The sequence below is a fragment of the Rattus norvegicus genome, chromosome 1, assembly GCF_036323735.1.
Source record: "Rattus norvegicus strain BN/NHsdMcwi chromosome 1, GRCr8, whole genome shotgun sequence".
Taxonomy (NCBI): Eukaryota; Metazoa; Chordata; class Mammalia; order Rodentia; family Muridae; genus Rattus; species Rattus norvegicus.
In genome coordinates, this window is record NC_086019.1 from 89852147 (window position 1) to 89878054 (window position 25908).

A 25908-nucleotide genomic window follows, 5' to 3' on the forward strand; every position below is an offset into this window, starting at 1 on the left:
CACCCCGGGAGGAAACCACAGGGCCGGTCCGCCCCCTTCAGAAGGGAAAATACCCTGGCCCACAGACCCGACCCCAGCAGCCCAGTCGACCCCAGATCATGATTGTATTTGAGAGGAGGGGGTTAGTCAGGTGGAAAGCCAGGATGCTGGAAGAACTGACTCTTGCAGGGGTCACACCAGGAGGTGTCTAGGCAGTCCTCCTGCCTCCTTCCCCCGCAGTACGGGGGCGAACACATCTGGAACAGGGCGTTTGAGGCTGCAAGAGAAGGTGAGGCTACACAAAAACAATGGCAAGCACAATTTGGGGTTTGTCTGAGGAGGGCTCTCTCACCTGCACCTCCCACGTAACAAGTGTCAAAGCTACAGGACAGTATTTTGTGCTTCGTTTCACGAACGACAAGACTGAAGATCAGAGAAGGGAGCAGCGGCTTTCTCAAGGATCCAGGGGCAAGAAACATCAAAGTAAAAAGCCAGGATACTCAGGATGCTGTGGACAGACCAAGGCCTGCAACCTGTGCCACAGGTAAGGCATCCCGGGCCACTACTAGGACGAAATAGTGCCCATGGGCAGTGACAGTTAGGGCGAGGGGTCGAAGTCTAAGTCAAGAGACAGCTAGAAGCCTGTCAGAGGGTAAACGCGTGCGCTCGGGGCAGTGGAGCTGAGCTTGAGTCCGCGAGGTTCCTGTGGAGCGCTTTCGGCCTGGCGCTCCGCTCTCAGCCCTGCGGTTTTCCTGAAGCCCGCCAGAGGGCGGCAGCGTCCAGTCAATGGGCGGGAGGGCGGGGCCGGCTTCAGAGGAGGGAGCCCCGCCCTCCGTTCCCTCCCGGCCCGCATCCTCCCCCCGCCCCGCGCGCACACCTGCGAGGGTCACACAAAGGCTCAGGACTCCAGCGCACAGTGGCGCAGACAAAGGAGGGCGCGAGCCAACTGCCCTCTTCTTCCTTCTCAGCTCCAGGGGTCCGAGTTGCTGGGCTGCCTTGGTGTCTCCCAAACAGCTCTCCTATCCACTAGGGCCATCCAGGACACTCTACACCCCAAATGGAGGGGTCCCCAAACCACACACGTGTACACGTACATAGACGGCCGGATTAATCCTTCCATGTACATGGGTACACTGAAGTATTTCTTCTCAGACCACCCCGCAACACTTCACACGATTGCACACAGATTCACTAGTTCATATCTCTGCAGATGGCCCCGACACCACCCCTCCCCGCAGATCAAGGTTCATCCTCCTTACATGCTCCTATTACCTCACACAGAGGGCACATCTTCACATATGGCCAGCCCAGGCCTGGCCACATGTAACCACATTCCCGTGGGCACAGCCAAGAAGGACACAAAGAACTACAAGCGGTGCTGTCTGCCCCCAACTCCGTGCAGGTGGACACCCCAAGACCTGGCAGATGGGCCTGGCCGGAAGGAACTCAGCTCTTAAGCTGCACACAGAGGGGACAGTTCCGAGGCATCTACACTCTATAACATCCCATTATCGGAAAGGCCATTTCGGAGGACATTTGCCGACCACACAGCGGCTGGCTGCAGATTTTCTATACACAAGGGTCTTCCCAGCAGAAGTCAGGGGGCAGGAGGGTAGTGGATTCTTGTCTTGAAGCCCGATTTGCTCAGTAAGCTCCATTTTCATTTAGGATTTATCTTTTTGAGGGGCTGGAAAGTAGAGTGGTGGTGTTACTTGGGACGCTATGGAGGGATAAAACCCAGAGGGGGCCCCTCCCCCATGGTCCACCCTTTACCAGTTCAACTTGGTGCGGGCCAGAAGCGCATGCACCAGGCGGGGCCCCAGATGGTGATCTAGGGAAAGAAGGGACACCCATTTCCAGCGAGGCCCTCCTGGGTCTTCAAGTGAGGCCAGAGTGGGAAGGCCTCGATGGTCCCCTAAGGATAAATTTTACTCCTATGGTCTTCCATTTGAACGCTGAGTCCGAGTCTCTGGCCAGTGCAGGGGACTCTGCAGAAGGGGTGAACCACAAAGGGGTAGAGTTTGGGACACATGTCTGGGGCGGGGGGAGGGGAGCTGGCTGATTGGAATGGGATAGGTAGGGTATGGAGAGTGTCTTCCCTGCTGAGCAAAGGGTCTGGATCCTCAGTGAGTAAGGTTGGTAGGGGACAGACATTGGGGAGCAGCGGGGGGCCACATGAGGTGCGGGGAGCCTGCAGGGAGGCAGCACAGGGGAGGCCAGGCTGGGCTCAAGGCTGAGCGGTAATTAAAGGAGACGCAGGGGGCTCCCCAGGGCCAGCGGGGCCGGTAACTGACACGCGGGCCCCATTGCTCCGCTCATATTTCTCGCCGGATCGATACGTTTGACTCCCGACAAGACAATAATCGCTTGTACGCGGCCGGCGAGTCGATCAAATACATTATTAGAGCGAGGTCCCCCGGGGGCCCGCCAGGGAGCCGTAGGGGGGAGCAGCCAGCCCACCGGGGACAGAAGAGTGAGATTCTTCACCCCTCAGGGCCCCCTGCCATGGCCTCTTCCTCCTGGCCACCCCTGGGGACCCTCTCCATGGCTCCGGTTCCTTCCCCTCTCTCTCTCTCTCTCTCTCTCTCTCTCTCTCTCTCTCTCTCTCTCTCTCAGCTCCCTGTGTCATTAACAATCTCGTCACCTAGCCATGGCCTTATCCTTGGTCTGCCCAGGGAACCAAAAGATCTGTCCCCACAACCCCTTTCAGTAGGGTTGAGGCATGTGGGTGTTCAGAGAGGCTCCTCAGATCCCCAGCCTGGTGAGAGATACAGAAATGGGGTCTCAGGCCAAGAATTTGGTAGTTGAGAGAGATGAACCTGGGCCTAAGAGTCAAGAGTAGCAGTCTTCAGTCCGGCCTCCATTCTGGACACAAACGTGGCAGACTTCAGGAGGGCCCGGGTCAAGGGGCAGCCTCTGGGGCATTAAGGACACTGACTTAGGGGCCTAAACAAAAAGGAAAACAGAATGTTAGGGGTGGAAACAAACTCACAGATAGAGGGATATGTCGCTGCTCTCGGTGCCCCAGACAGACACTTCCAGCCGTACTCTCCCTCAGCTCTGGGCTGTCTGTATCATGTGCCCATCTCTCGCCCACTCCTTGGCTTCTGGGCTCAAACCTAGCTCTTCTAATTTTCTGAAATATTTATTTTCTCTTACGAGTATGAACGTTTTATCTCCCTATCTGTCTGTGCACCAAGTGTGTGCCTGGAGCCCACAGAGGTCAGGAGAGGGCACTGGATTCCCTTGAACTGGAGTTACAGTCAGTTGTGAGCTGCCACGGGGGTGCTGGGAACTGAACCCAAGTCCTCTGCAAGAGCAGCCACCGCTCTTAACCACTGGGCCAGCTCCCAGCCCCTTAAACGTATCTCTAGTTTACATGGTTCTTTACCTCTTCGATGTGGGGCTCCCTCAGTATTGCTTCTCCAACGGCCCCAAGTCAATCATGCTCTGGAGCTGGGTATGCTATGCCCGCTCGGCATGGGCAAACCCCAGCCCCTCACAAAACTAGGCATGGCAGCACATACCTGCGATGCCGGCACTGAGGTGGTGAAGGCAGAGAGGTCAGAGGCTCAGAGTCTGCACAGTGAGTTCAAGGCCAGCCTGGGCAACATGAGACCCTATCTCCCTAAACAAGCAAACAAAAAGTCAAATGCTTTAAGGACTATCTACCGGCTTAAGATTCGGCAGTGGGCAGTGATGGTGGTGGTGGCGGTGGTGGAGATGGCAGCAGTGGGAGGAGGTGGTAAGCGCATTCCTGCAATGTGCTATTCCTGTGTCTTTATGACCGTCTAAGGATATGAGTTTGCTATCTCGTTTTCCAGAGGAATTAGTGCACAGAGAGGTAACATCAGCTGCCCCAAGTCACACAGCATGCGGCTGGTGGAGTGAGGATTCAAACCCAGGGCTTGCTCTCTCCGTGGGCTTCCTAGAGCTCCTGGGATTGAGGGATTAGGATGCAGCATTCACTCTACTATGGGCCTCTTTGTTAAACTCTGAAATCTTCCTGTCACCCGACAGCAAACAGGGTGCAATGCCCTCTGCCCTCTTGACACTGGGGTCCCCTCCCCTACAGTCGTAAGCATCTGTGTCTTTCCTTTCCTTTTTCTCTGGTTGGGGAAGCAGAGTTTTGCTATGTGAGCTCACTGGCCTCGAACTCACAGAGGTCCACCTGCCTCTGCCTCCTGAGTGCTGGGATTAAAGGAGTCCACTGTGGTTCCTGGTTTATTGTCTGTCTCTTGATAAGTAGCAAAGCACTAGGCTCCATCTGACCTCGTCGGCTTCCATGGAGATGGGGGTGTGGTTCTCTGCCAAGTGTTTCCAACCTGGTGATGGCTGCCTCTGCTGCCAACTCGGTTAGAGACAGAGGCAGGAGGACTTCAAATTCCAAGCCAGCCTGAGCGAGTGAGACCCAGAGTGAGACCTTCCCTAAAACTTTTTTTTATAAAGATGAGGTGGCTCAGTGGCCAAGAGCGTCTGCTGCTCTCCTTGAGGACTAGAGTTCAACTCCCAACACCCACATCATGTGACTCACAAACACCCGGGACAACAGCTCGAAGGGATCCAGCTCCTCTGGCTCCCATGGACACTGGGACACACCCATATCTCACACACACACACACACACACACTCACACACATATACACACACACATACACTCTCACACACACATACACACTCACACATATATACACACACTCACACAAATACATACACACACTCACACACACATACATACACACACTCACACACACATACACACTCACACACATACATACACACACTCACACACACATACACACTCACACACATATATACACACACTCACACACACATACACACTCACATACATACACACTCACACACACATACACACACTCACACACATACACACACATTCACACACATATACACACACTCACACACATACATACACACACTCACACACACATACACACTCACACACATACACACTCACATACATACACACTCACACATACACACTCACACACATATATACACACACTCACACACATACACACTCACACACATATATACACACATTCACACACATATACACACATACACACTCACACACACACACACACATGGTGTGCTGGAAGAAAGTAGCCCTGACGAGATAAATTTACACAACAATTTGATAGACTTCAAATTGGATGGACTCCAGAAGACAGCACATGGGAGGAAGGACTTTTCAGGCAGTGTGAACAGAAGTGGTGGTGGCCCCAAAGCAGTGGGGCTGAAGCACTCAGGCCTGGCAGCCATATTAACTCTGAAAGCTGGAGAGGTAGCTCAGTGGTAGAATCTAGTTAGGAGCTGGAAATGTGGCTCAGACACAGGGCACTTGCTTAGTATACACACAGCTCTGGGCTCCAAGCCCAGCAGCAAACAAGGAAGAGAAAGAAAAAAATTTAAATTTTAATCCAGGTAGAGTAGGAAGGGTTTTAAGTGGGAAGTGGCGTGATTCTGTGAACAGAGTGTGTGTGTGTGTGTGTGTGTGTGTGTGTGGTGTGTGCGGGTGTGTTGGCATTCTTCAGAAGCCATTCGCCTCAGTGTTTTAAGATGAGGTCTCTCGCTGGTATCATTTGGGTAGACTGGCTGGCCAGCAAGCCCCAGGCATGTCCTGTCTCCACCTTCCAGCACTGAAGCGCTTGACATCTGTACTGGGAATTGAACTCAGATCCCTGAGCTTGTGCTTCGGGCACTTTACAAACGACTTCTCTCCCAGCCCCTCTGTCAACATTTTTAAGACTTTTAAAAAGTCATTTTATGTGGATGGGTCTTTTCGTGCCTGTGTACGTGTGTGTGTGTGTGTGTGTGTGTGTGTGTGTGTGTGCACGTGCGTGTGTGTGTTTGTACCAGGTACATGCCTGAGGATTGGTGAACTGTGATGTGGTTGCTGGGAATTGAACTTGGGTCCTATGTAAGAACAGCCAGTGTTCCTGCGTTCCTAACCTCTGAGCCACGTCTCCAGCCCTTATGTGAACATTTTAATGAGCACTTATGGGTGCTGTGGAGGGCTACACTAAAAGGTACTATGAGGGCTATCCGGTATGACTGGGAAGGTCAAGGTCATAGCAGCAGCAGAGGAAGGGGGCAGGTATCCCTAGACACAATTTTGCCAGTAGGCAAAGCAAGATTTGGAAAGTGGCAGATGATGTGAGTTGGGGAGGGAACAGAGTGAAGAATAAACCCCAGGTACCTGGGAATGTCTTCCCATCATCGGTGATAACAAAGGAGAGACCTAAGCTCATTAAAAACTAGAACCAACAAAGATCACAACCCTGCAGGAGACGTAGTGACCCAGGAGAAGCTTCCGCACTCCCCCACCATCTTCCTCTTCTCCCTCCTCCCCTTCCTCCTCCTCCTCTCCAACCTCCTCCTTGTTCCCCCTCCTCCTCCTCTCCTCCTCCTCTCTTTCAACCTCCTCTCTCCTTCTCCTTCTCCTCCTCCCTCCTCTACTTTTGAGACAGGATCTCACCATGTAGCCCAGGCTGGCCTTGAACTTTTGATCCTCCTGTGTGCTAAGATTACAGGCATGTACCCCCACACTGAAGTCGATGGAAGTCTTCCACTAGATATTTTGAGTGAAGAGACCCCTCGGGAACTGATTTGGGTGAACTGGAGGTGAGATGGCTCGTGAGAAGCCTGGGACGGTGGCCCAGGCCGGGGAAAGATAGGGCCATGAGGATAACATGAACAAGTTCAAGGCAGGGTCCAGGGGCCTAAGAGGCTGACATGGGCCAGGTTGTCTCCAGTGGACAGAGGGGAAAGGAGGAGATGTGGAGGGGAAGGGCAAGTTAGCAGGAGCAGGGGATGATGCCAGGCAGTGGAACGGACTCCATAGTCCACAGACTCAGGCAGGCATTCCTCTAGATGCCACTGCCATTTCCAAAGCTCCAGTTTCTAGGCCACTTCAAGGAAAAAAGTAAAGTGCTGTAGTGTGGCCCAAAAATGATAATGTGGCTGGTTCAATCCCCAGAAACCCACATAGCAGCTCACAGCCACCTGTAACTCCAGTTCCAGAGGCTCTGACACCTTCTTCTGGCCTCCATGGGCACCAGGTGTACATGTGGTGCACAGACATACATGCAGGCGAAACACCTATACACCCACAATATTTTAAAAAAGTCTCAGTGAGTTGGCTGCTCCAGAACCGACCATGTGATGATTGAGGACAAGTTCCCCTGTGTTCAGTTTCCCTGTCTCTGGATAGGACAGAATCGTCTAAGTTCATTCTGTGTTCCAGTCTAGCCTTGAACTTCTGGCAATCCTCCTGCCACAGAGTCCTAGGATTACAGGTGAGAGCCACAGGTGTTTACACACCTGAGCACTAGGATTACAAGTGAGAGCCACAGGTGTTTAGACACCTGAGCACTAGGATTACAGGTGAGAGCTACAGGTGTTTAGACACCTGTGTACTAGGATTACAGGTGGTAGCCACAGGTGTTTAGACACCTGAGCACTAGGATTACAGGTGAGAGCCACAGGTGTTTAGACACCTGTGTACTAGAATTACAGGTGGTAGCCACAGGTGTTTCATTTGTGCATGTGTGTGGGTATGTATGTGAGAGTGTATGCTGAGGTCAACATCAGGTGTCTTCCTCCATTACTCTCCATTCATTTTTTTTTAAATAAAGAGAGGATCTCTCCCATTTTCTTCCTATTAAAAATGTGGTGTGTGTATGTGTGTCCATGCAGGCATGGGAGTGTATACATATGTCACACATATGTGTGGAAGCCAGAGGATGACCTCAGGCATCATCCTCAGAACATCTCATTTGAGACAGGATCTCTCCCTAGTTTGAAGTTCACCAAGTAGGCTGGACTGGCTGGCCAGTAAGTCTCAGGAATGCTCCTGTCTCTGCCTCTCAGACACTGGCATTATAAGATTGTGACAATGTATCCAGCATTCATAAGTCCTAACTCATCGCCTTTGTCTAAAAACCAAGCATTTTACTGACAGAAACAAGACCAGGACCCCTTTTGTTAATTTTTCCATGGGTTTTGTTTTGTATTATTCCCATTTTAATCACCAGAAAACTAAGAACAATCACGGAACAAAATCTCAGCGTCTTACTGCCCACAAAGATGCCTTTTGCTGGCCTGCTGGACTCGGACTATTGTTTCCTGGACAGAGTGAGCCCTTGGCACCCAGACTCACCAGTCTTCCAGGGAGCAGGCACCTGGCCCTGGGCCTTCCCTGGAAAAGGCATCATGCTCATCCCAAGGACCCCAGCACCTCCTGCTACACCAGACTCCTAACAGCCTACAGTGGCTCCCTGCTCTGCTCCAACAAACACTAGGTTCACACCGTCAAACACTAACGCAAAGGCCCAAAGGCCGGGAGGGCTCACCCTGGGCGGGGAGCTGTCCAAATGCTGAAATGTATTTCCCTGGACCAGGATGCTCACACGTGCCATTCCCTCCAGAATCTTCTATGAACTCCCCAGCGTTCCCACAGACAACCCCAGCCGCTTTGTCATGGTCTCAAGGGCCCTGTGGGATCTGTCTTCTTTTCCCTCATAGGCACCACACTCCCCAGTCACACGGAAAGAAGCCAAGATCAATCCCACAGTAGAGCCTGGTGCAGCCCCTGGCTACTGCCTGCTTCTTCCCAGGGTCCTCATCCCCAGGACTCATCTCCAAGGCCACAGCCTCCTGTTGCCACACACCCTGTGAATCGCTTTTGTGTTTTCTTCACAGCATCATGGAATTAGCCACTGCCTAGTCATGCTACTGCCTCTATGTAAAACGCAAGCTCTCTGAAAGCAGGTTTCATGATTTGTATGGCGGCTTACTGTGGGGTTCCTGGGAAATTAACTATGGCAGACACATAGTGGACACCTGAATCCCAAGGTTGAAGGAATAAATCTCTCCAAGCTCCCATGTCTGGTTCCAAGTCCAAGGCTGGCTCCCCAAACGAGTGTTATAGCACCTGTCAACCTCACCAGTCATTTGTTGTCAGACTTCCCTTTCACCCTCTGTTTAAGAATGGGGATGGGGCACGGCTGGAGAGATGGCTCAGCATTTAAGGGCATTGCTGCTCTTGCTGAGGATCCAGGTTCGAGTCTCGCATGCACACACACAAACACACACACACACACACACACACACACACACACACAGGGAAGCTCACAAACATCTGCCTGTAACTCGAGTTCCAGGGCATCTGAGGTCGTCTTCTGGCCTCCCCAGGCACCAGGAACACACATGGTATACATACATACATACATACATACATACATACATACATACATACAGAAAAACACTTGTACACACAAAAATTGAAATTAATAAATCGTTTTTAAAAGAAATTGGAGGCTTGTGAGACTCCAGTGGGTGAAGCACTGGCCATACAAGTGTGAGGGCCTGAGTTTGAATCCACGCCACCCTCCAAAGCCACATAAAGCCAAGGACTGTAATGTGAAAGGCAAGCCAACCTGGAGGTCTCCAGAAATAAAATAAGTTCTGTAACTTCTTCAAGTGCTCTGTGATACACACACACACACACACAGTGAGGATAGGGAGACAGACAGAGACACAGAGAGACACAGAGAGACACAGAGAGAGACAGAGAGACAGAGAGACAGAGACAGACAGAGACAGAGACACAGAGAGAGACAGAAAGAGAGAGAGACAGAGATGGACAAAGACAGAGATAGACAGAGAGACAGAGACAGATACACAGACACACAGTGAGAATATATGTGTCCTAAATCCCTCCAGCCTGCTTGGTCAGCTACACAGACTTTACAACTCCCATCCCATCTTTATAGAAGCCTCCCCTGGCCAGTGTTTTGTCTGTCTGGTTTTTTTAAAATTTATTTATTTATTTTATGTATGAGTACACTCACTGTCTTCACACACACCAGAAGAGGGCATCAGCTCTCATTACAGACGGTTGTGAGCCACCATGTGGTTGCTGGGAATTGAACTCAGGACCTCCGGAAGAGCAGTCAGTGCTCTTAACCACTGAGCCGTCTCTCCAGCCCCTGTCTGTCTGTTTTTTGAGACAGGGAGACAGGGTCTCTATATAGCTCTGGCTGTCCTAGAACTCTCTGTGATGACCAGGCTTTCCTCAAACTTATGGAGATCTGCCTGCCTCTGCCTCCCAAGTGCTGGGATTAAAGTCATGCAGCACCTCACCCAACTAATCACTCAGACTTGGGCTTGCCTGGTGGGCACTCGTATGGAGCAAACACCAAGGCAGAAGGATTTTGAGCTGTGAGCCCACCAGTGCACAGGAAATGTAGATAGCAAAGAACTCAGTGTTCACGCAGCCCCAGGGAACACTCAGGTTCAGTGGAGTCTGCACCAGCCAAAGCCACTTCCCAGGGAGGTTGTGCCTGGAGACTGAGCACGTTGAGGACATGGCTGGGCTTGGCTCATTAACCTCCAGTCTGGGCCCTGCACTGGGCTCACATAACAAGGCTTCCAGTACTTTGTTGCAGGAGGACACCTGCCCCACAGAGATCTATGCACAGGTGCATGATGACTGATTCAGAGGGTCATAGATGAGGTGTGGAAATGGGTTCCTCTATGCGTTTGCTACATACCCAAGATTCCCTTCTCTGAGCCTCCAGCTCTTCTGGGAAATGGGGGCAGTAACATGGGCTGATGGGAACGTCACTGAACTTCAGTAGAAACATTCCCACTATGCCTAAGTAAAAGGGGGCTTATAACATAAAGGAATGGGGTGTGTGTGTGTGTGTGTGTGTGTGTGTGTGTGAGTGTGTGTGAGAGTGTGAGTATGTGTGTGTGAGGAGTGTGTGTTATAAGAGAATGAATGTGTGAAAGTGTGTGAAATTGTATATGTGAGTGTGTATATGTGTGTGTAAGCATGTGTGTATGTGAGAGTGTGTGGGGGTGTATGTGAGTGTGTGTAAGCACTGAGAGTGTTTCTAAGTGTGTATGAATATATGTGAGAGTGTGTGAGAGTATTGTGTAAGCATGAGTGTGAGTATATGTGAATATGTGAGTGTGTGTGAGTGTATGTAAGAGTGTGTTGTGGTAGTATGAGTGTGAAATTGTATGTATAAGAATGTGTATACATGTGAGTGTGTGAGTGTGTAAGCATATGTGAGTATAAGTGTATATGTGTGTACTGTGAGTGTGTAAATGTGGATATGAGAGTACATGCAAATGTGTGGGTGTGTAAGCATATGTGAGTGTAAGTGTATATGAGTATATGTGAGAGTGTGTGAGTATGTGTGAGTGTATTGTGTGTCTGAGTGTGTGTGTGTGGTATGTGTACATATTTTGTGGCTGTGTGGGCCTGTGCACATGTGTGTGTTGAAGGCCAGAGAAGGATGTCGGGTGTTCTCCACTATCATCTCCCCCCTATTCTTTTGAACCAGTGTCTATCTCTGAACCTACAACTTGTTAGCAAGACCCAGTGATGATCTTGTCTCTGCTTCCCACAATGCTGGGGTTCGAGGCATGTGTGAGAACATACCAGCTTATCATGCAAATTCTTGGATCTGAACTTTGGTTCTAAGGTTTGAAATTGAGAGCACAGTGTGGTGGCACACATGTGTAACCCTAGAAGGCAGAGGTGGAGGAGCGTACCACAGCAGCCAGCCTGTGCTACATTGTGAGGCGCTGTGTCAAAGAAGAACTAAAATCCAAAATAATCTGAGATTAAGAAAAATCAGGAACAATCTTGATGTTACCAACAACACAGTGGCTAAGAAAATATAGTATATTTGAGCTTAGGAATCTGATGCAGCCATGAAAAGATAGCTTATCTCAGAGCAGATTACCACTCCCTCACTCCAGAAGCAAGAGGGTCTGTAGTTCAAGGTCATTATCTTCAGCTATATACTGAGTCCAAGGCTAGCCTGGGCTATATGAGATCCTGTCTTTTAACGAGGAGGAAGAGGAAGAGGGGGAGAAAGGGAACACCAGGCAAGGCAGTGTTCCCTTTAAAGGGTTGCTTTAAAGCACCCCTTTAATTCCAATGCTGGAGAGGCAGAGGCAGATGGATCTCTGTGATCTCAAGGGCAGCCTGGTCTACATCCAAAGTGAGTTCCAGACCAGCCAGGAGTATGTAGTGAGACCCTGTTTATTAAAGAAACAAATCAAACTAAAACCAAAGAAAAGGAAGGAAGGAAGGAAGGAAGGAAGAAGGAAAGAAAGAAAAAATAAGAAAGAAAAAAAAGTCCTGTAAATTAAAGTCTAAAACAGAGCTTAAAAAACAGAGCTAAAATGGAAGCTTTTGCTGTGGTGTGCACACAAAGCATCCTGTCGATTGGAGAAACCATGGTGGGGTATCACTTGAGTTGAAGATTAGCCCAACTCAAAAAAAAGTCAATATAGTAAGTGATACATTTTACTACAATAGCAAAGAAATGATCATTCCAAAGGTGGGGATCGAGGCTATTCCAGCAGGAGAGAGAACACACGCGGCGTGTGTACGGAGGGGGGCGCTTTTGGAGCCGTGAAGACACCTTTCCTCAAGTGATGGATTGCTATGTCGCCCAGGAACCGCTGTGGTGAGAGGTCAGCCTTACTGTAGGGGAGTATGGGAGCACTACCGTTCTCCCATGCCCTCTCAACATCACTGTCGGGAAAGAACGTTACTGAGTTGGGTAGGGTCCGCCCCAGCGCTTGGTACGCTCGGCGTCCGCAGCCGCGGCCGCGGCTGCTGTCCAAGGTACTAACAGGAAGGCTGCCCAGCACCTTTCTATGTAACTCAGGAGGTGGAAAGGACAAGGGTCTCCTTGGCTACACAGTGTGTTTAAGGGTAGCCTGGGATACAGGGCACCCTGTTTCAAAATAACGACCCTCTACATGCCCATAAAGAAATTGAAAAGAAAAAAATTACTCTCTCTAAAGGCTTGCCACAAAGGCCTGCCACTCTGCTGCTTGCCCCCAGTTTCCCTAAATCCCTGATTACAGTCACAGTGTGAACTGACCATCTCTCTCTGCAACCCAAACCAATGTTCTATCACTGTCTTATTTGTTGAGATAGGGTCTCACTGGGCTGCCTCAGCCTCTTGAGTGTTGAGCTTACATGAGTCATCACTATACTCAGCATATAGATTAAGATATACTTTATATACTATATGTAATTCATAATATATATATATATTTGTGTGTGTGTGTGTGTAGGGGTGCACACATGCCATGGCACACGATGGGCAGAGGACAAATTTCTTTCTGTTTTTTCCTTTCATCTTGTTCTCAAGGTGTCTCGTTTCTGTACACTTCTTACTCCAGACTAGCTGGCCTGTGAGCTTGAGTATGTGGGTTACAGATGTGTGCCACAACACCCATCCTCTTTGTTTAGTGTGCATATGCAAGGAGAGAGAGAGAGAGAGAGAGAGAGAGAGAGAGAGAGAGAGAGGACCTCCATACGTGCCACAGCAGTGTGAGTGCCCTGGTCAGAGGACATCTACAGAGATAATTTCTCTCCGTCCACCATGATAGTCCCAGGGATCAAACATATGCCATCACTTAGTGGCTGCACCTTTGTCCTGCCACCTTGATAGTCCAGCACCTGTCTTTTTTCATATGAAGCCCTGGGGATTGAACTAGGGTCGTCAGGGTTGTTCAGTGAGCACTTTTACCCATGAAGCTATCTCCCAGCCCCTATCCTCAGATTTTTTTTGTTTGTTTGTTTATGGACAGCCCCTGTTCTTTCCTTCCCTCCCCTGTTGATTTATTTATAGAAAGACCCTCACTGTGCATACAGCCCAGATGGCCTTGAACTTGAGATCTCCCTGCTTTGGTCTCCTAAGCACTGGCATTACAGTTCTGTGCTGTAGTACCTGGCTTGTTTTTGTTTTCGTTTTTATTTTGTTTTGTTTTGTTTTGTTTTTTTGAGGCAAGATTTCTATAGCTCAGGCTGGCCAGGAATTCCCCATGTAGCCAGTGACAGTCTTGAACTTCTAATTCTTTTCTCTCCACTTCAGTGCTAGGACTGCAGGCTTGTATCCTGCCCTTCTCACCTCCTCCCCTACTTAAACACTCTGACCGGTGCCTTCTCCTCATGCAGCCCTCCTAGTGCCTGCCTGCAGCATACACTGTATTTACTAAAGAAGCACACAAAGGGACAATGACCTCTATGCCGGTCCCACTCAAAATAGCCAATGGGAGTTCCAACCTGACCCTAATGTAGGTAGGTGGAGATGGAGGAAAAAAATCCCATGTGGTAGTGGTTCTGACCAAGAGGAGGAAACCGAGGCAGTGAGGATAATGCACCTGCCACCATGCCAGAGCAGAGCCCGTGTGTCTGAATGTCATGCACAGTCCGTTACCCCGTGGGCTCTTGGCACATGGTCTCCCAGCATCAGTGGGTCTGATTGGCAGCTGTGGGCTGACACTCACTGGATGCTGATCAAGCCACTTGCCTACTCTGACCCTGGGTGTCACCACCTGGAAAACAGGATAATGACTGCGCCTCCACAGAGGGCAGCGGGACGCAGAAGAGCACGCAAGGCAGGTGCCATCATTGAGCCGCAGCAAAGACTGCCACTCGCCTACATGGTGGAACTGCACAAATAATGGACACCACTAGTGGAGAGAGGAGCCTCGGCAGGAGCTGTGTGTGTGTGTGTGTGTGTGTGTGTGTGTGTGTGTGTGTGTGCACTCATTCACGTGCATGTGTATGTCAGCCTTGTTCACAGGCCAGCCTTCCCCAGGGCCAGCCCTGAGCCCTGAGCCTCCTCTCCTAGGCAGGCCCTTTACTGATAAGAAATACTCGATGGAAGGAAGAGTTTGCTCAGATCCGATGTGGGCTTGAGGGTGCACGCACTGGAGAGGCTGGGGCGTTCAGCCTCACTACATACTGAGTTCAAGGCCTGGAAAATACAGAGCAACAACAACAACAACAACAACAACAACAACAACAACAACAACAACACCAAAGAACTGACATCCGCTGGGGCTGGGTGAGGCGCTCGAAATCTCAGCCACGCAATCCCTGCTACTCGGAGGCTGAAGCAGGAAGATCACAAGGTTTGCAGCCAGCCAAGCAACTTAGAGACTCTTCTTTTTAAGATGTCTGAGGTTCAAAGCACACACGACTTTTGTTGTTGTTACCTTGTTGCCACTGTTGTTTGAAAGAAAGTCTCCTGTAGCCCAGGCTGGCTGAGAATGCAGTATGTAGCCAAGAATGACCTTGAACTCCTGACCTTGCCTCCCAGTGCTGAGATAACCACCAGGCTTAGCTCACCCGTAGTCTTTCTTTAATACAGTGGTCCTATCCATGGAGTCAGAGAGACCTCTCCACCACAGGACTCCTCCCTCCTCTGAGGTCAGGAAAGCAGTGTATTGCTCTAGTGAGGATATTGGGAGGGGTGAGATTTGGGCAAAGAGCAGCTTGGGAAAGATGCCCAGAGTCCTCTTCCCATGTGCCCCAGCTGTCAATTCTAGATCCTCTCACACTTCCAGAGTGCCCTCCTCCCCCTGCTTTCTCCACACATGGCCCCTGGACCCTTCCTCCTGATGTCACAGCCCCGCCCCAGGGACCTGAGTATGGGGGTGGATGCGGGGTCTTTCATTTGTTTTGATTTTGTTTATTTATGTGTATTCATGCTGTTTGACTGTGCACATGTTCGTGTATTTATTTATTTTGGATAGGTTCTCATGTAGCTCAGGCTGGCTTTGAAGTGTAATTGTAGTCAAGGATAACTTAGAACTTGTGATTCTCCTGCATCCACCTCCCACGTATGGGATTACTCATGCACATCACCATCCACACCATCTTTGGGGGCAGAGAGGAGGGGACCAAGGCTCAAATGAAAGGATGGAGTTGAGAAAAGCCCCACTTCATGTCTGTGGCAGACACAGGGACATCTCCCTTGGGATGTGGCTCTTCCTCTGCCTTGGAGTTCTCAGAGAATAAGAGAGGAAAGGGTTTTTTTTGGGGGGGGGGGACTATGACCATCCTATCTTCCGACTGAAGTTGGAGGCTTCAGGTCTCTGTTCATCCTTATGGTTGTGGGAGGGGGCTGAGGAGAAAGGTGGAGTGAGACGGGAATAGGAAGACAGAGGGGAAGGCAAAGCAGAGCAAAGCAGAACACACAGAGAAAAGAATTGGGGCGGGGGGGGGAGTCGGACGCTAGAACAGAGGGGTGCGTGAGGTCTTTAAATCCCAGAGGGGAAAAGGCTGCAATAAAGGAGAGAGTCGGAGTCAGACGGAAGGATAGAGGGGCAGAGAGAGGAGAGACAAAGCGAGGAAAGGAGGAGGGTGGGGAGGGAGCGTGCCACCCACTTGACACGGGGCTCGGATCTTTTGTAAACTGCTTGCCCAACACTCTCCTCCTGGCCCCTTCACACCAGCAGTCCTTTGAAGGGTTGTAGAGTTGTGCCCGGTCCTGGATAGACCCAGGGCATACGTGGGAAGCTGTATCAACTTCCTGTCTCTTCGTTCTCTCTTCACCCACCTGCTTCCCGGAAGAAGAGGCCCCATTCAGTGGAGAGGGGCAGAGGCAGGACCTCGGAGGTATGCAGAGGGCCGAGGAATGGGGCACCTGCCCCCTCAGATGCCCAGGCCGCTGCCACCCACCTGTTATCGTTCCTGTTCTCTGGTGTCCTCCTGACTTTGGTCAGCGGCTCCCTCACTGTGGCCTGCCTGCATCTGTGGTTGCCAACACCCTCCTGCCCTGCCATTGCCTCCTAAGACCACTAGCCAGTTTCTGCTCCCCGATGGGTTTGGGGTTAGGGAGGGGAGCAGAAGCCTAGGTGAGGATGGAAGGCTTGGTGTATGGTTGAGTATGTGCTAGGGACCTGCTGACATGGATGAGGAAGAGGAGGGGGTCTTGGTGATGGATGATGCTGATTCTTTGGTGAGGGGATAGTAGCAGAGGGGGTGAAGGCAGGTTGGGGGAGGGGTGGTGAGGAAGCAGGGTTGGGGGGGAAGCAGGACTCACATTTGCCATTCAGGGCAGCTGACAATAAAAATGCTTTATTGCCAAGAAACTGGATCGATCGGGGCTGGAGGGGGCCGGCAGGGGGGACGCGGAGGGCTCAGCACAGAGGCCGGCGGCCGGGCCTCCGCAGCGACCAGGGCCCCAGCCGCCCTCCCCCCTGCACCCCCCTCCCCGCCTCCTGCCCTTTCTCTCTCCTGCAGCCACCGCTTAGTTCTTATTATATTTTTTCTTATATATTTTCCCCCAGCTTCTCCTGCTCCTGTTTTTTTTTTTTCTTTTAATTTTTTTTAAACTCACTGTGCTCCCGATGCTGCAGGCTGGGTGGGGGTGGGGTGGGGGCATCTGCCCAGGCCAGGCCCTACCCATTGGCTTCTAGGGCCGCTGTCTATGGGATGAACCCTCGCTTTAACTTCATAGCCCTAGTCCTGGTTCAATCAAGCTCCCCCAGGGTCTGGCCCCACGTGTACCATCCTCCTTACCCATCCCTCTTAAGGGCTTCCTTCTGACTCAGGGTACCCCCACACCCACATTATGGTGGGCTCTCGGCCCTGGACAGACCCTCTTCCCCTCCCCCCTACCTGGCCCCTTGCTTCCTCATGGAGCCATTTGGCTGATGGTCAGAACTGTCCGTCACGGGGGCTCTGAGCCCCTGAGGACTCAGATGGGAGGGAGGAGGGGGAGAGGTCGAGGGTCAGGCCACGTCCCCTCAGCTCATCCCTTTCCCCTCCCCCTGCCTAACAAAGGGAACAGCAGACCATCGCTGGGGGTTGGGGGGCTGCCTGGTAGTCAGAGGGAAGCCAGAGAGGGGTTGTGGATGGCCATGGGCAGGAGGCAGGGTGAGGGCTGCCTGCCCCTCCTCTGCCCGCCCACTCGGGTCAAGGCTAAGGTGATTCCTCAGCCTCTCTGAGCTGGGAGGGGAGGACGGGTCTTCGAAGACAAAGAACCGGAGCCCCAGGGAGTTGGGGGCTGGCAGGGAAGCACCTGGGACCCACAATCTTGGCTTGGGGAGGGACAGCAAGCACCCTCCTGACTTTCCCGCCCCAGTGGCCCCGCCCCCATCTGCAACAATCCCTTTAGATCTCAGAGCTGAGGGAGGATTTGGTTGGGGCTGAGGGGGAAACTGAGTCACAGGGAGAATGTAGGGTGCAGGTGTCACCCTAGGGTTCTCAGCTCCACGTCTGCTCTTCAGCCTCTCAGCCTAGCAAGGGAGAGAGACCATCTCTCTTAGGCCTTTCTCTTCCAGGTCAGGGTTGGCCCTTGGAGGGGGCGGAAAACATAAGGCTGGTGGAAGAGGGAAGGGGAGGCTGAGGGGCTAGAGGGGTTGTCCTCTGTGTTCCGGGACAGTCAGAGAGGTATCGTGCTGTCTCTGGCCTGGGCTTGTGGTGAGAGGCAACTGGAAAGGACACCCCCCCTCCCCAGCACCAGAGAGGGTTCTCTCCCTCCCATTGTCACACAGCAAAGGTGGACCCCACAGCCTGGTCTGTCCTAACACACCTGTCCAGCCTGACTGCAGCTGGCAAGGAGGAGTCATGGCTGGCCGCCATCCTGACTATGGGAATAAAAGGCCACTGGGGAAACAAAAAAGAAATGTTCAAACCCTGGGTGTTTACGCTTTTCTACCAAGACTGAGGGGGCTCTTGAAGAGAAAGAGGGCTGCAGCCAAAAGGGAGTGGGGGGGCAGGGCATACATCTTTTCTGGGGAGGGGGTCAAATATGTTCACAGCTTGCCCAGGAGACCCTAGATGTACCCAGGACTAAGGGGTCCTGGCTGCCCTCCCCCAAAGCTCCCCTCCCTTCTCTCCCTCTCTTTCTCGCTGGCTATCGACCGACCAGGCAGTGACATGGTGGATCAATACAGCGGGGATATAAAGCCGGCTGCCTGCCTGCCTCTCTCTCCCCCTTGCTTCTCTTCCTTTCTTTCCCGGAGCCGCACCCAGGCAGGCCCCCACCCCATGTACCCCTTACCTCTACCTCCGAGGGGCCAGCCTTCACCCCATACTCCCCTACTGCAGGAGCGTTTAGGGGGGCTGAGAGCTTGGAGAGCCAGGAGAGGGGGTGAGTATGGGGGTGGACAGGGAAGCAGATGGGTGTGGGGGGTCACATTTGCAGGCTAGGTGGCTGGGATACACTGAGAAACAGTCCTTCAAGAAGAAAGGGGGCACCCCCTCAGTTGGGAGCAGCTCAGAGGGATGGGGCCCTTTGAGGGTAGGTGAGGGTGAGAGATGAGCCTTGGGGGTGGGCAGGGGGATGGGGAAATGCTGTCCTGAGAAGGGAAAAAAAAGGCCTGGATACCGGATATGGAGGGTAAAATGACATGAGAAAGAGGGGGCACCCTGGGCAAGCCTGTCGCCTACCACAGGACCTTGGCCTTACCCCAGAGCCTGGGCTGAATGTGTTGGGGTGTGGGTGGGCTTTCATAGTGTGGTAGACAGGATGTTCCAGCCAAAAGGCTGTGGAGTCTGAATGGATGCCATACGTGGAAGGTGGACACAGGTCCTTAAGCTGTGTTAGGGGACTCCACATTTGTCTTCTGACTGTCCTGACCCTTGAGCCATGTCTGTGTGACTGTGAGTCTGTGGGGTTTGTCCTGGGGACACTAGGGGTTGTGTATATATATCCATGGTGCCATGAGAGCTGGGTGTCCTCAAACAACCGTGTGGCCCTTGGGGAGATGTGGATGAATCCCACGAGGATACTCTCCGTCCCTAGGAAGGGTGGTGGCTAAGCGTCCCTGTGTGCTCTAGTGAACTGGATTGTAGTGAGTGTGTCTGAGTGTGGGTGTTTCGGTGTGGGTCTGTATGTGTCCCTGTGTCTGTGTCCCCGGGCTTCGGGACATGGCCTCTCTATGTGTATCGAAGGCTCTCCGGAGGGCTCGCTGTGTGTCTACCTGCTCCAGATGACCCTGTGTGTGGATGGCCAAGTACATTCCCATCAGTGGGATGGAGGCTCTGGGTGTGTCCCTGTGTGTGTCCATGGTGACTCAGTATACGTGAGGGGGACAGAGGTCACATCCTTGAGTGTGAGTGGGGGAGGGGTTGGAGCAACAGAAGCTGCCACCGAGACCCTGGCTAGTGAGGTTTTATGGCTGTATCATCTCCACATAGAATTTAAGGAGTAGTTCCCCTTCTTTCCGTGCCAGGATGGGCTCAGGCTCCCACCCTTCCTTCTCCCACCTTGGGTGGGGTGCGCCTCTGTCCCTCAGCACCCTCAGCTTTGGTGGACACTACCTCAACTCCACCAAGCGACCTCCGTCCCTCCCAACCCCCCCCAGCGCCACCCGCTCCCCCCGCCCTCCCCCCACCACAAGTCCAGTCCAACCCAGACAAAAGCAATTACTCCTGAGGTAGGATGTGAGTGTGGGTGTTAGAAACAGAAAAAAAATAGTGGGGGGAAGGGAGGGGGAGGGAGACACACACACAGAGGCAGGGATGGTCAGCCAGAGACCCAGAGAGACAGGACTGAAGAAAAAGACAGAGTGAGAAGGAAGGACATCCAGAGCTCTACAGGGGCAGAAGCTGAGAGACGAGACGAGAATGGACACAGATCCAGGAGACAGAGGCAGCAGGGAAAAGCCATGGAAGGCCAAGTACAGAGACCAGGCAGAGAGACACAGTAAAAGAGACAGGGGACACAAGGATGGGAGAAAGAGGACAGAGTTAAAGCTCTGGGATGAGGCACACAGGGAGAGGACACATGGGGAGCCCCAGTCCAGGACAGCCAGAAAACACAGAAAGGGAGAAACACAAAGAGTAAGAATGAGATCAGGCAGAGACAGATGAAAGACAGACACACGGACAGAGGCGATGGACACTAGTGAAGTAGTGAGGAGCCCAAGTCAGCAGAGACAGAGAGCGAGTTCAAAGCCTTCTCCCGAACACACACACAGACACAGACTCAGACACAGACACAGACACAGACACAGACACAGACACACAGACACTCTCTCTCTCTCTCTCTCTCTCTCTCTCTCTCTCTCTCTCTCTCTCTCTCTCTCTCTCAGCTTTCTCTCCACCCCCTAGGCCAGAAGTCAGGTGCCACCAAGCCCTCCCCATAGCCCTTGGTCCCCCAGAGCCAGACTGAGGAGGGAACAGGGTAGACAGATGCTCTCAACCATTAGACGAGAGCTGGGCTCTCACTGAGAGACAGTGCAGCACACCAGCCAGTTACTGTCACAGGACACGGGGAGCCCCCACAAGGCGCTTCCTTCCTGCCTCACAGCTGTGCCCTGGGCTCCCATCTTCCCTCCTTGATACCAAGCCAGTGGCCTTGTCCTACCACCTGCAGGGTGTCTTCATGGGCTCCAGCTTGGGGATACTGCTCCTGCCCTTCCTACTTGTCTCTACTTTCCTGTTCCCTACACCCCGTTTCCACTGCTTCCCTTCTCTTTGCTTTTCTCAAATGCTCCCCAACATCCTTCCGAAGTCAGATGGTGACCCCTCTGGAGCTCCTGTTGTCCAGGTACCTCAAGAAGAGTGTTTCCCCTTGGCTGGGGGTAAAGAAGACTACCTCCAGTTCCTTGTTTCTCTCCCCTCAAGCCCCGTACCTCTTTTCTTCTTCCTGTTCTTCCACCCTGAGCCCTGCCAGGCCCCACATTTCCATGTGGTCATCTCTGAGGCCAGAAGCTAAAACTCTATTTATACACCTCCAGGCTCAGGGGAAGAGAAAACACTCAGGAAGGGATGGAGAGGCGGACAAAGCTGAATGAAGAGTGCCTGCCGGGAGCACTGAGAGAAGCAGAGGACTGTGGAGGGAGCACTGAGAGAAGCAGAGCATTATGGAAAGCCAGGAGCAGGAGACCAGTGGGGCCCAGTGAGCTGGACAGACCTCTGCACTTGGTGGGATTCCCAAAGCTCCCGGGGTTATCCTGAGGTCTGCCTCTGTTGTGGATCAGAACTCTAAATTTGCAGCCTGCCTTCACTTGCTGCGGGACTGACTGTCTGGGATTCGGGGACTCAGGATCCTAGCCTGCTAAAAGAGGTTTCTATTTCTCCCCTCCCCCACATCTGTGAGCCCCACCCTGTGGGAAAGAGAGACTCCCAAACTACAGCACCCTCCACCCGCCCTGCTTGGAGACACCGACCACAGACAAAGGCATCAAGCCATCACTTGCTACCTCTTAGAATCCCGTCCTCAAACCTGGACTTCATATCCAGTAAGGAACGCAGCCCGCAGCCCGTTCACACAGTGTGGCTGGTACACAGCTAGCTAAGGAGCTGTCCCATCCCCCCAAACCAAGAGAGCTGTTCCACCACTGAAGCCCTGCCTCTGGCCCCTCCCTAAGCCACAAGCACACACCCTAGCTAGAACTAAAGTCGAGACTCCACCCAGCCCCATACCGCAGATGCAGCTCAGGAGATGGCTGAGTGGACCTGGGGGGTCTGGAAAACCTGTTGGCCTGCCTCCTGGTTCAGTCTTATCTCCACCCACCGCTCTCTGGTTTCCCCATCGAGGAAGACATCCCTGCCCAGTCACTGAAGACTCTGCCTCGTGAGGGCCCTGGGTTGTTCTTCCTTAGACCCAGCGATGCAAGGCTTGTCCCGCACAGCTGAGCTCCAGCCCCTGAGATCTTCGGGGCTCCTACACCCGAGTATAGAAGTGTGTCCTCATCACCTACAGATGTAGCACTCGGAGGGCATCAGGCCCAGGGGACTGCAGTTGGCCTCAGAGACCGCAAAGCCAGAGCAGGTTCATGGCTCCCACAGCTCATCCACCTGTCACCGTCACCACATCCAGAGCTAAACCTATGCTGGCTTCTCTGAGCCCTTCAGGAACACATTCCCAAAGTTGTCCTGGAGGAGGCCCTGCACGTTCAAGCTGATGAAGCTTTGCCCTGATTTGGGGGTGCCTCTGACGCTTCAGAAGTTCTCCTACTCCTCAGCTCCTCCTCCAGGCCTCACATGGGAGGACTCCCAGGGTGGGGCAGGGTACTGCAGTAATAAATGGATGGATATGGATTTGGTTGTGTATGTGTTTGCTCATTCATTTATTAGCCCAATAAATGTTTTCTAGGCACCAAGAACGACTGCAGGCATGTAGACAAATGGAGAGGCCTCCTTCCTATGAGGCAGGACAGATGGGGTGAAGCAGCTCAGGGATGGGGGAGGGGCTGCCCAAGAGCGCCTTAAAAGGCAGAGAGAGGGAGGGGGCAGGGAGTGAGCCCCAAGAAAGAACTAGTGATGAGCTAGAGGGAGCCATGCCTCAGTTAGGGAAGCCACAGTAGACCCAGGTCTGGGTGTCTCTCATTTTGGGGCTCATGGGGAGCACTGAGAAGGCCTTGGGACATATTTGGGGAGCCGGCTGCCTTCCTGGTAGAGCTAGAGGAAAGAGAGTGAGAGTGGGCACTTTGTGGTCTCCTTAGGCACATCCACCCTGCAGATGGGGGTGGGAGGCGAATCTCATCCTTGAACCACTGGGCATTGTGGCGACAGTCTTCAAAGCCAGTTGGCAAGAGACTCCAATGGCTGAATGCCTCTCTAGCACATGCCTGTCCCTAATTTTACCCAGTGAGCCTATGCATAGACCAGCATTAGCCAAGCCCTTCCACTCCAGTTAAACACAACTGTTGATAAATCAGATTCTGTTTTCCTGAAAGAAATTCACTCCCGTGGTTTCTAATGCTGGGGTGAGATTCAGGGTAGAGGATGAGAGCATTTGTTAAATTCAGGCAGTTCTGTGTTCAAATTGCACCTCTGCTGAGCGACTTTAGGCAACAGAGAACTACTTCAAATAAAAGCCAGCTCCTAGCAGCCCTCAAAGCCCCCTCTAACTCCTAACGTAGCCTAGAAGCTCCTAGAAGCCACCTTCAACATCGAGGGCACCTGAGGGCATGAGAAGCCGGGGAAGGATGTAATTTGACTCCTTAAAGAAGGCACTAGAGAGGCTCTGAGCCTGTGATCTTAGTAGGAACCTGAGGCAGGAGGATTCAGAATTTGAGATCAGCCTGGGCTACAGAACTGACCATGTTAAGGAAGGAGGAAGAGATGGATGGATGGATGGATGGACGGACAGACAGACAGACAGATAGTTTTGACCCTGTAACTAAGGTACCCATATAATTACCAGCTAAAATAATAGCGCATGAATGAACTCTGTGTGTGTGTGTGTGTGTGTGTGTGTGTGTGTGTGTGCCTGCGTGCATGCATGCGTGCCTGCGTGCATGTATGGGGGGACAGTGAATATCTCTGAGTCACTGAACAACTGGGTTAACACGGGTATGTGTTTTCCTGGGTCCCAGTCTGTAACTACTATAAAACTACACAAGGAAAGTAAAAAGTGGTTTGGACCACACAGAGATCTTTGAAATTTTACATTAGTCATTAGCATTTAAAACTGGGAGATGTCCCATATAAATGTTTGTTTATCCTTCCTTTCTTTCCTTTTCCTCTTTGAGACAGGGTCTCATGTAGCCCAGGCTGGCCTCAAACTCACCATGTAAACAAGGATGCCCTTGTCTTTCTGCTCATTCCGCCTCCACCTCTCGGGTGCTGCGATGGCAGGAGTGCCTATTCCGTGCAGTGCTGAGGACGGAACCCAGGGTGTGGCGTATTCTGAGTGAGCAGAGCGCTGGATTAACCAAGCTGCCACCCTAGTCCTTACCTTATGTTCCTAGTCCTTCTGTTTCTCTTGAAAACTCAAAGCCTAGCGACTCAGGGCTGTCTGTACAGCCTGGAGCTGCCCCTCCCCACTGTCCAGTGCACCATGATCCCTGCCTTGGATGACAAACATGGGCTACAACTGTCCTTAGCTTCCCAAAGTGCACCTGGGGTGATTCGGGGCCTGCAGACCAGGAGGCCCTGAAGGGTGACAGGTGGCTCTCCAGGACCCTGAAGCTGGGGTTCAGTTGCTCTAGTTAAACAGGGCTGTTAGCATGAAGGGGGGGTCCCCACATCACAGACCTCACTACCCACCACCCCTGCCACTCATTGCCAGGAGAAGGGATGACAGAGGGCGGAAGGTGTCAGAGTAGAGCCTGCAGCAGGGCGAATACCCAGGCCTGCGGTCCCCACAGTACTGAACCCCCTGGGAGTTCGGGCTTCATTCTGGGAGCCTTGCTGGGCTCTGAGAATCCTGAATTGTTCAGGGGTTGTTTCCAGCTGTGTCTGAGCTTCTGCCGCCTGGGTCTCCATGCTTTGGAGAGTAACCTCCTTCATCTTCACACACACCTCACCATGGAGGGAGCTGGGAACCCCTCTCCTCTGACTGGAAGAGGGAAACTGAGACACACCTGCAATCCCTTGACCTATCCGTCTGTCTTTCCTCTACCTTCTTCTGTCCTCACAATTTTGCATGAGATGGGCACGCTTTGTTACCTTGATTTTAAAATATCGAGATTTATTTACTTACTCTTATTTGTGTCTGTAGTGGGGTGCACATGCTACGGTTTGTGTGCAGAGGTCAGAGGATAACTAAGAGGAGTCGGTTCTCTCCTTCCACCATGTAGATCCAGGGATTGAACTCAAGTCCCTCAGGCTCGATGGCAAGCACCTTAAACCAGCACGCCGTCTTGCTGGCCCCTTGTTCTCATTTATAGATAACAGCACGACAGCACTGACTTTCTCAAATCCCTTGTCACCATCCACACCCGCCAGGGATGCAAAGTAAGCCACCACAGTCCGCGGTCACTGACACCCAAAGTCTGTCCAGGAAGCCACGGAATACGCCGAGGAAATAAAATGCCAAACAGAACATCACCTCTGGGGAGCAGAAATGGCACAAGCAATGGTAGCCACCCCCAAGGGGAGGTCAGGGGTGGGGATTCAGGAAAGCAAGAAGCCCGGAGCATAGAAACACACAACTTGCAAGCCACAACTCTTACCTCTTGGGCAGACGGAGCAAAGCTAATACATTCAGGCCACCAACCCGGTCCAGCCGAGAACCTGGAGGGAGAGGAAAAAGAGTGAGTATCCCTCTGCACTGGTCTGGACCTCGTGTAGGCTGAGGCTCCCCCTTGAGTCGAGAGGGTCTCCTCCTATATCCCCAACAGCAGCTGTAAATCCACACACCATGGGACCAAGCACCTGAGACTTAG

The 25908-nt window shown here is 52.2% G+C and overlaps 1 protein-coding gene and 1 long non-coding RNA gene across 6 annotated transcripts in view; one reads left to right on the forward strand and one right to left on the reverse strand.

Annotated features, from left to right (window-relative positions):
* Nucleotides 1–25908, reverse strand: part of Pou2f2 (POU class 2 homeobox 2) — an 87408-nt gene that overhangs the window by 41994 nt on the left and 19506 nt on the right. The window contains exon 2 of one of the 2 annotated variants that reach the window (XM_017588679.3): nt 25696–25756. The gene's annotated coding sequence lies outside the window, so the exon portion shown is untranslated. Of the gene's footprint in view, nt 1–25695; nt 25766–25908 lie in introns of those variants that run through there. The other variant, XM_039113041.2, reaches the window with a different exon arrangement.
* LOC103691054 (uncharacterized) lies at nt 17–22834 on the forward strand. Of its 4 annotated transcripts, XR_005493774.2 has the most exons (3): nt 17–268; nt 402–523; nt 21529–22834. It is a non-coding gene; the product is annotated as an uncharacterized LOC103691054 (long non-coding RNA). The 4 variants fall into 4 exon arrangements; XR_590093.4 differs by having other exon boundaries at nt 17–523; XR_010059749.1 differs by lacking the exon at nt 21529–22834 and adding an exon at nt 8040–8887 and having other exon boundaries at nt 17–523.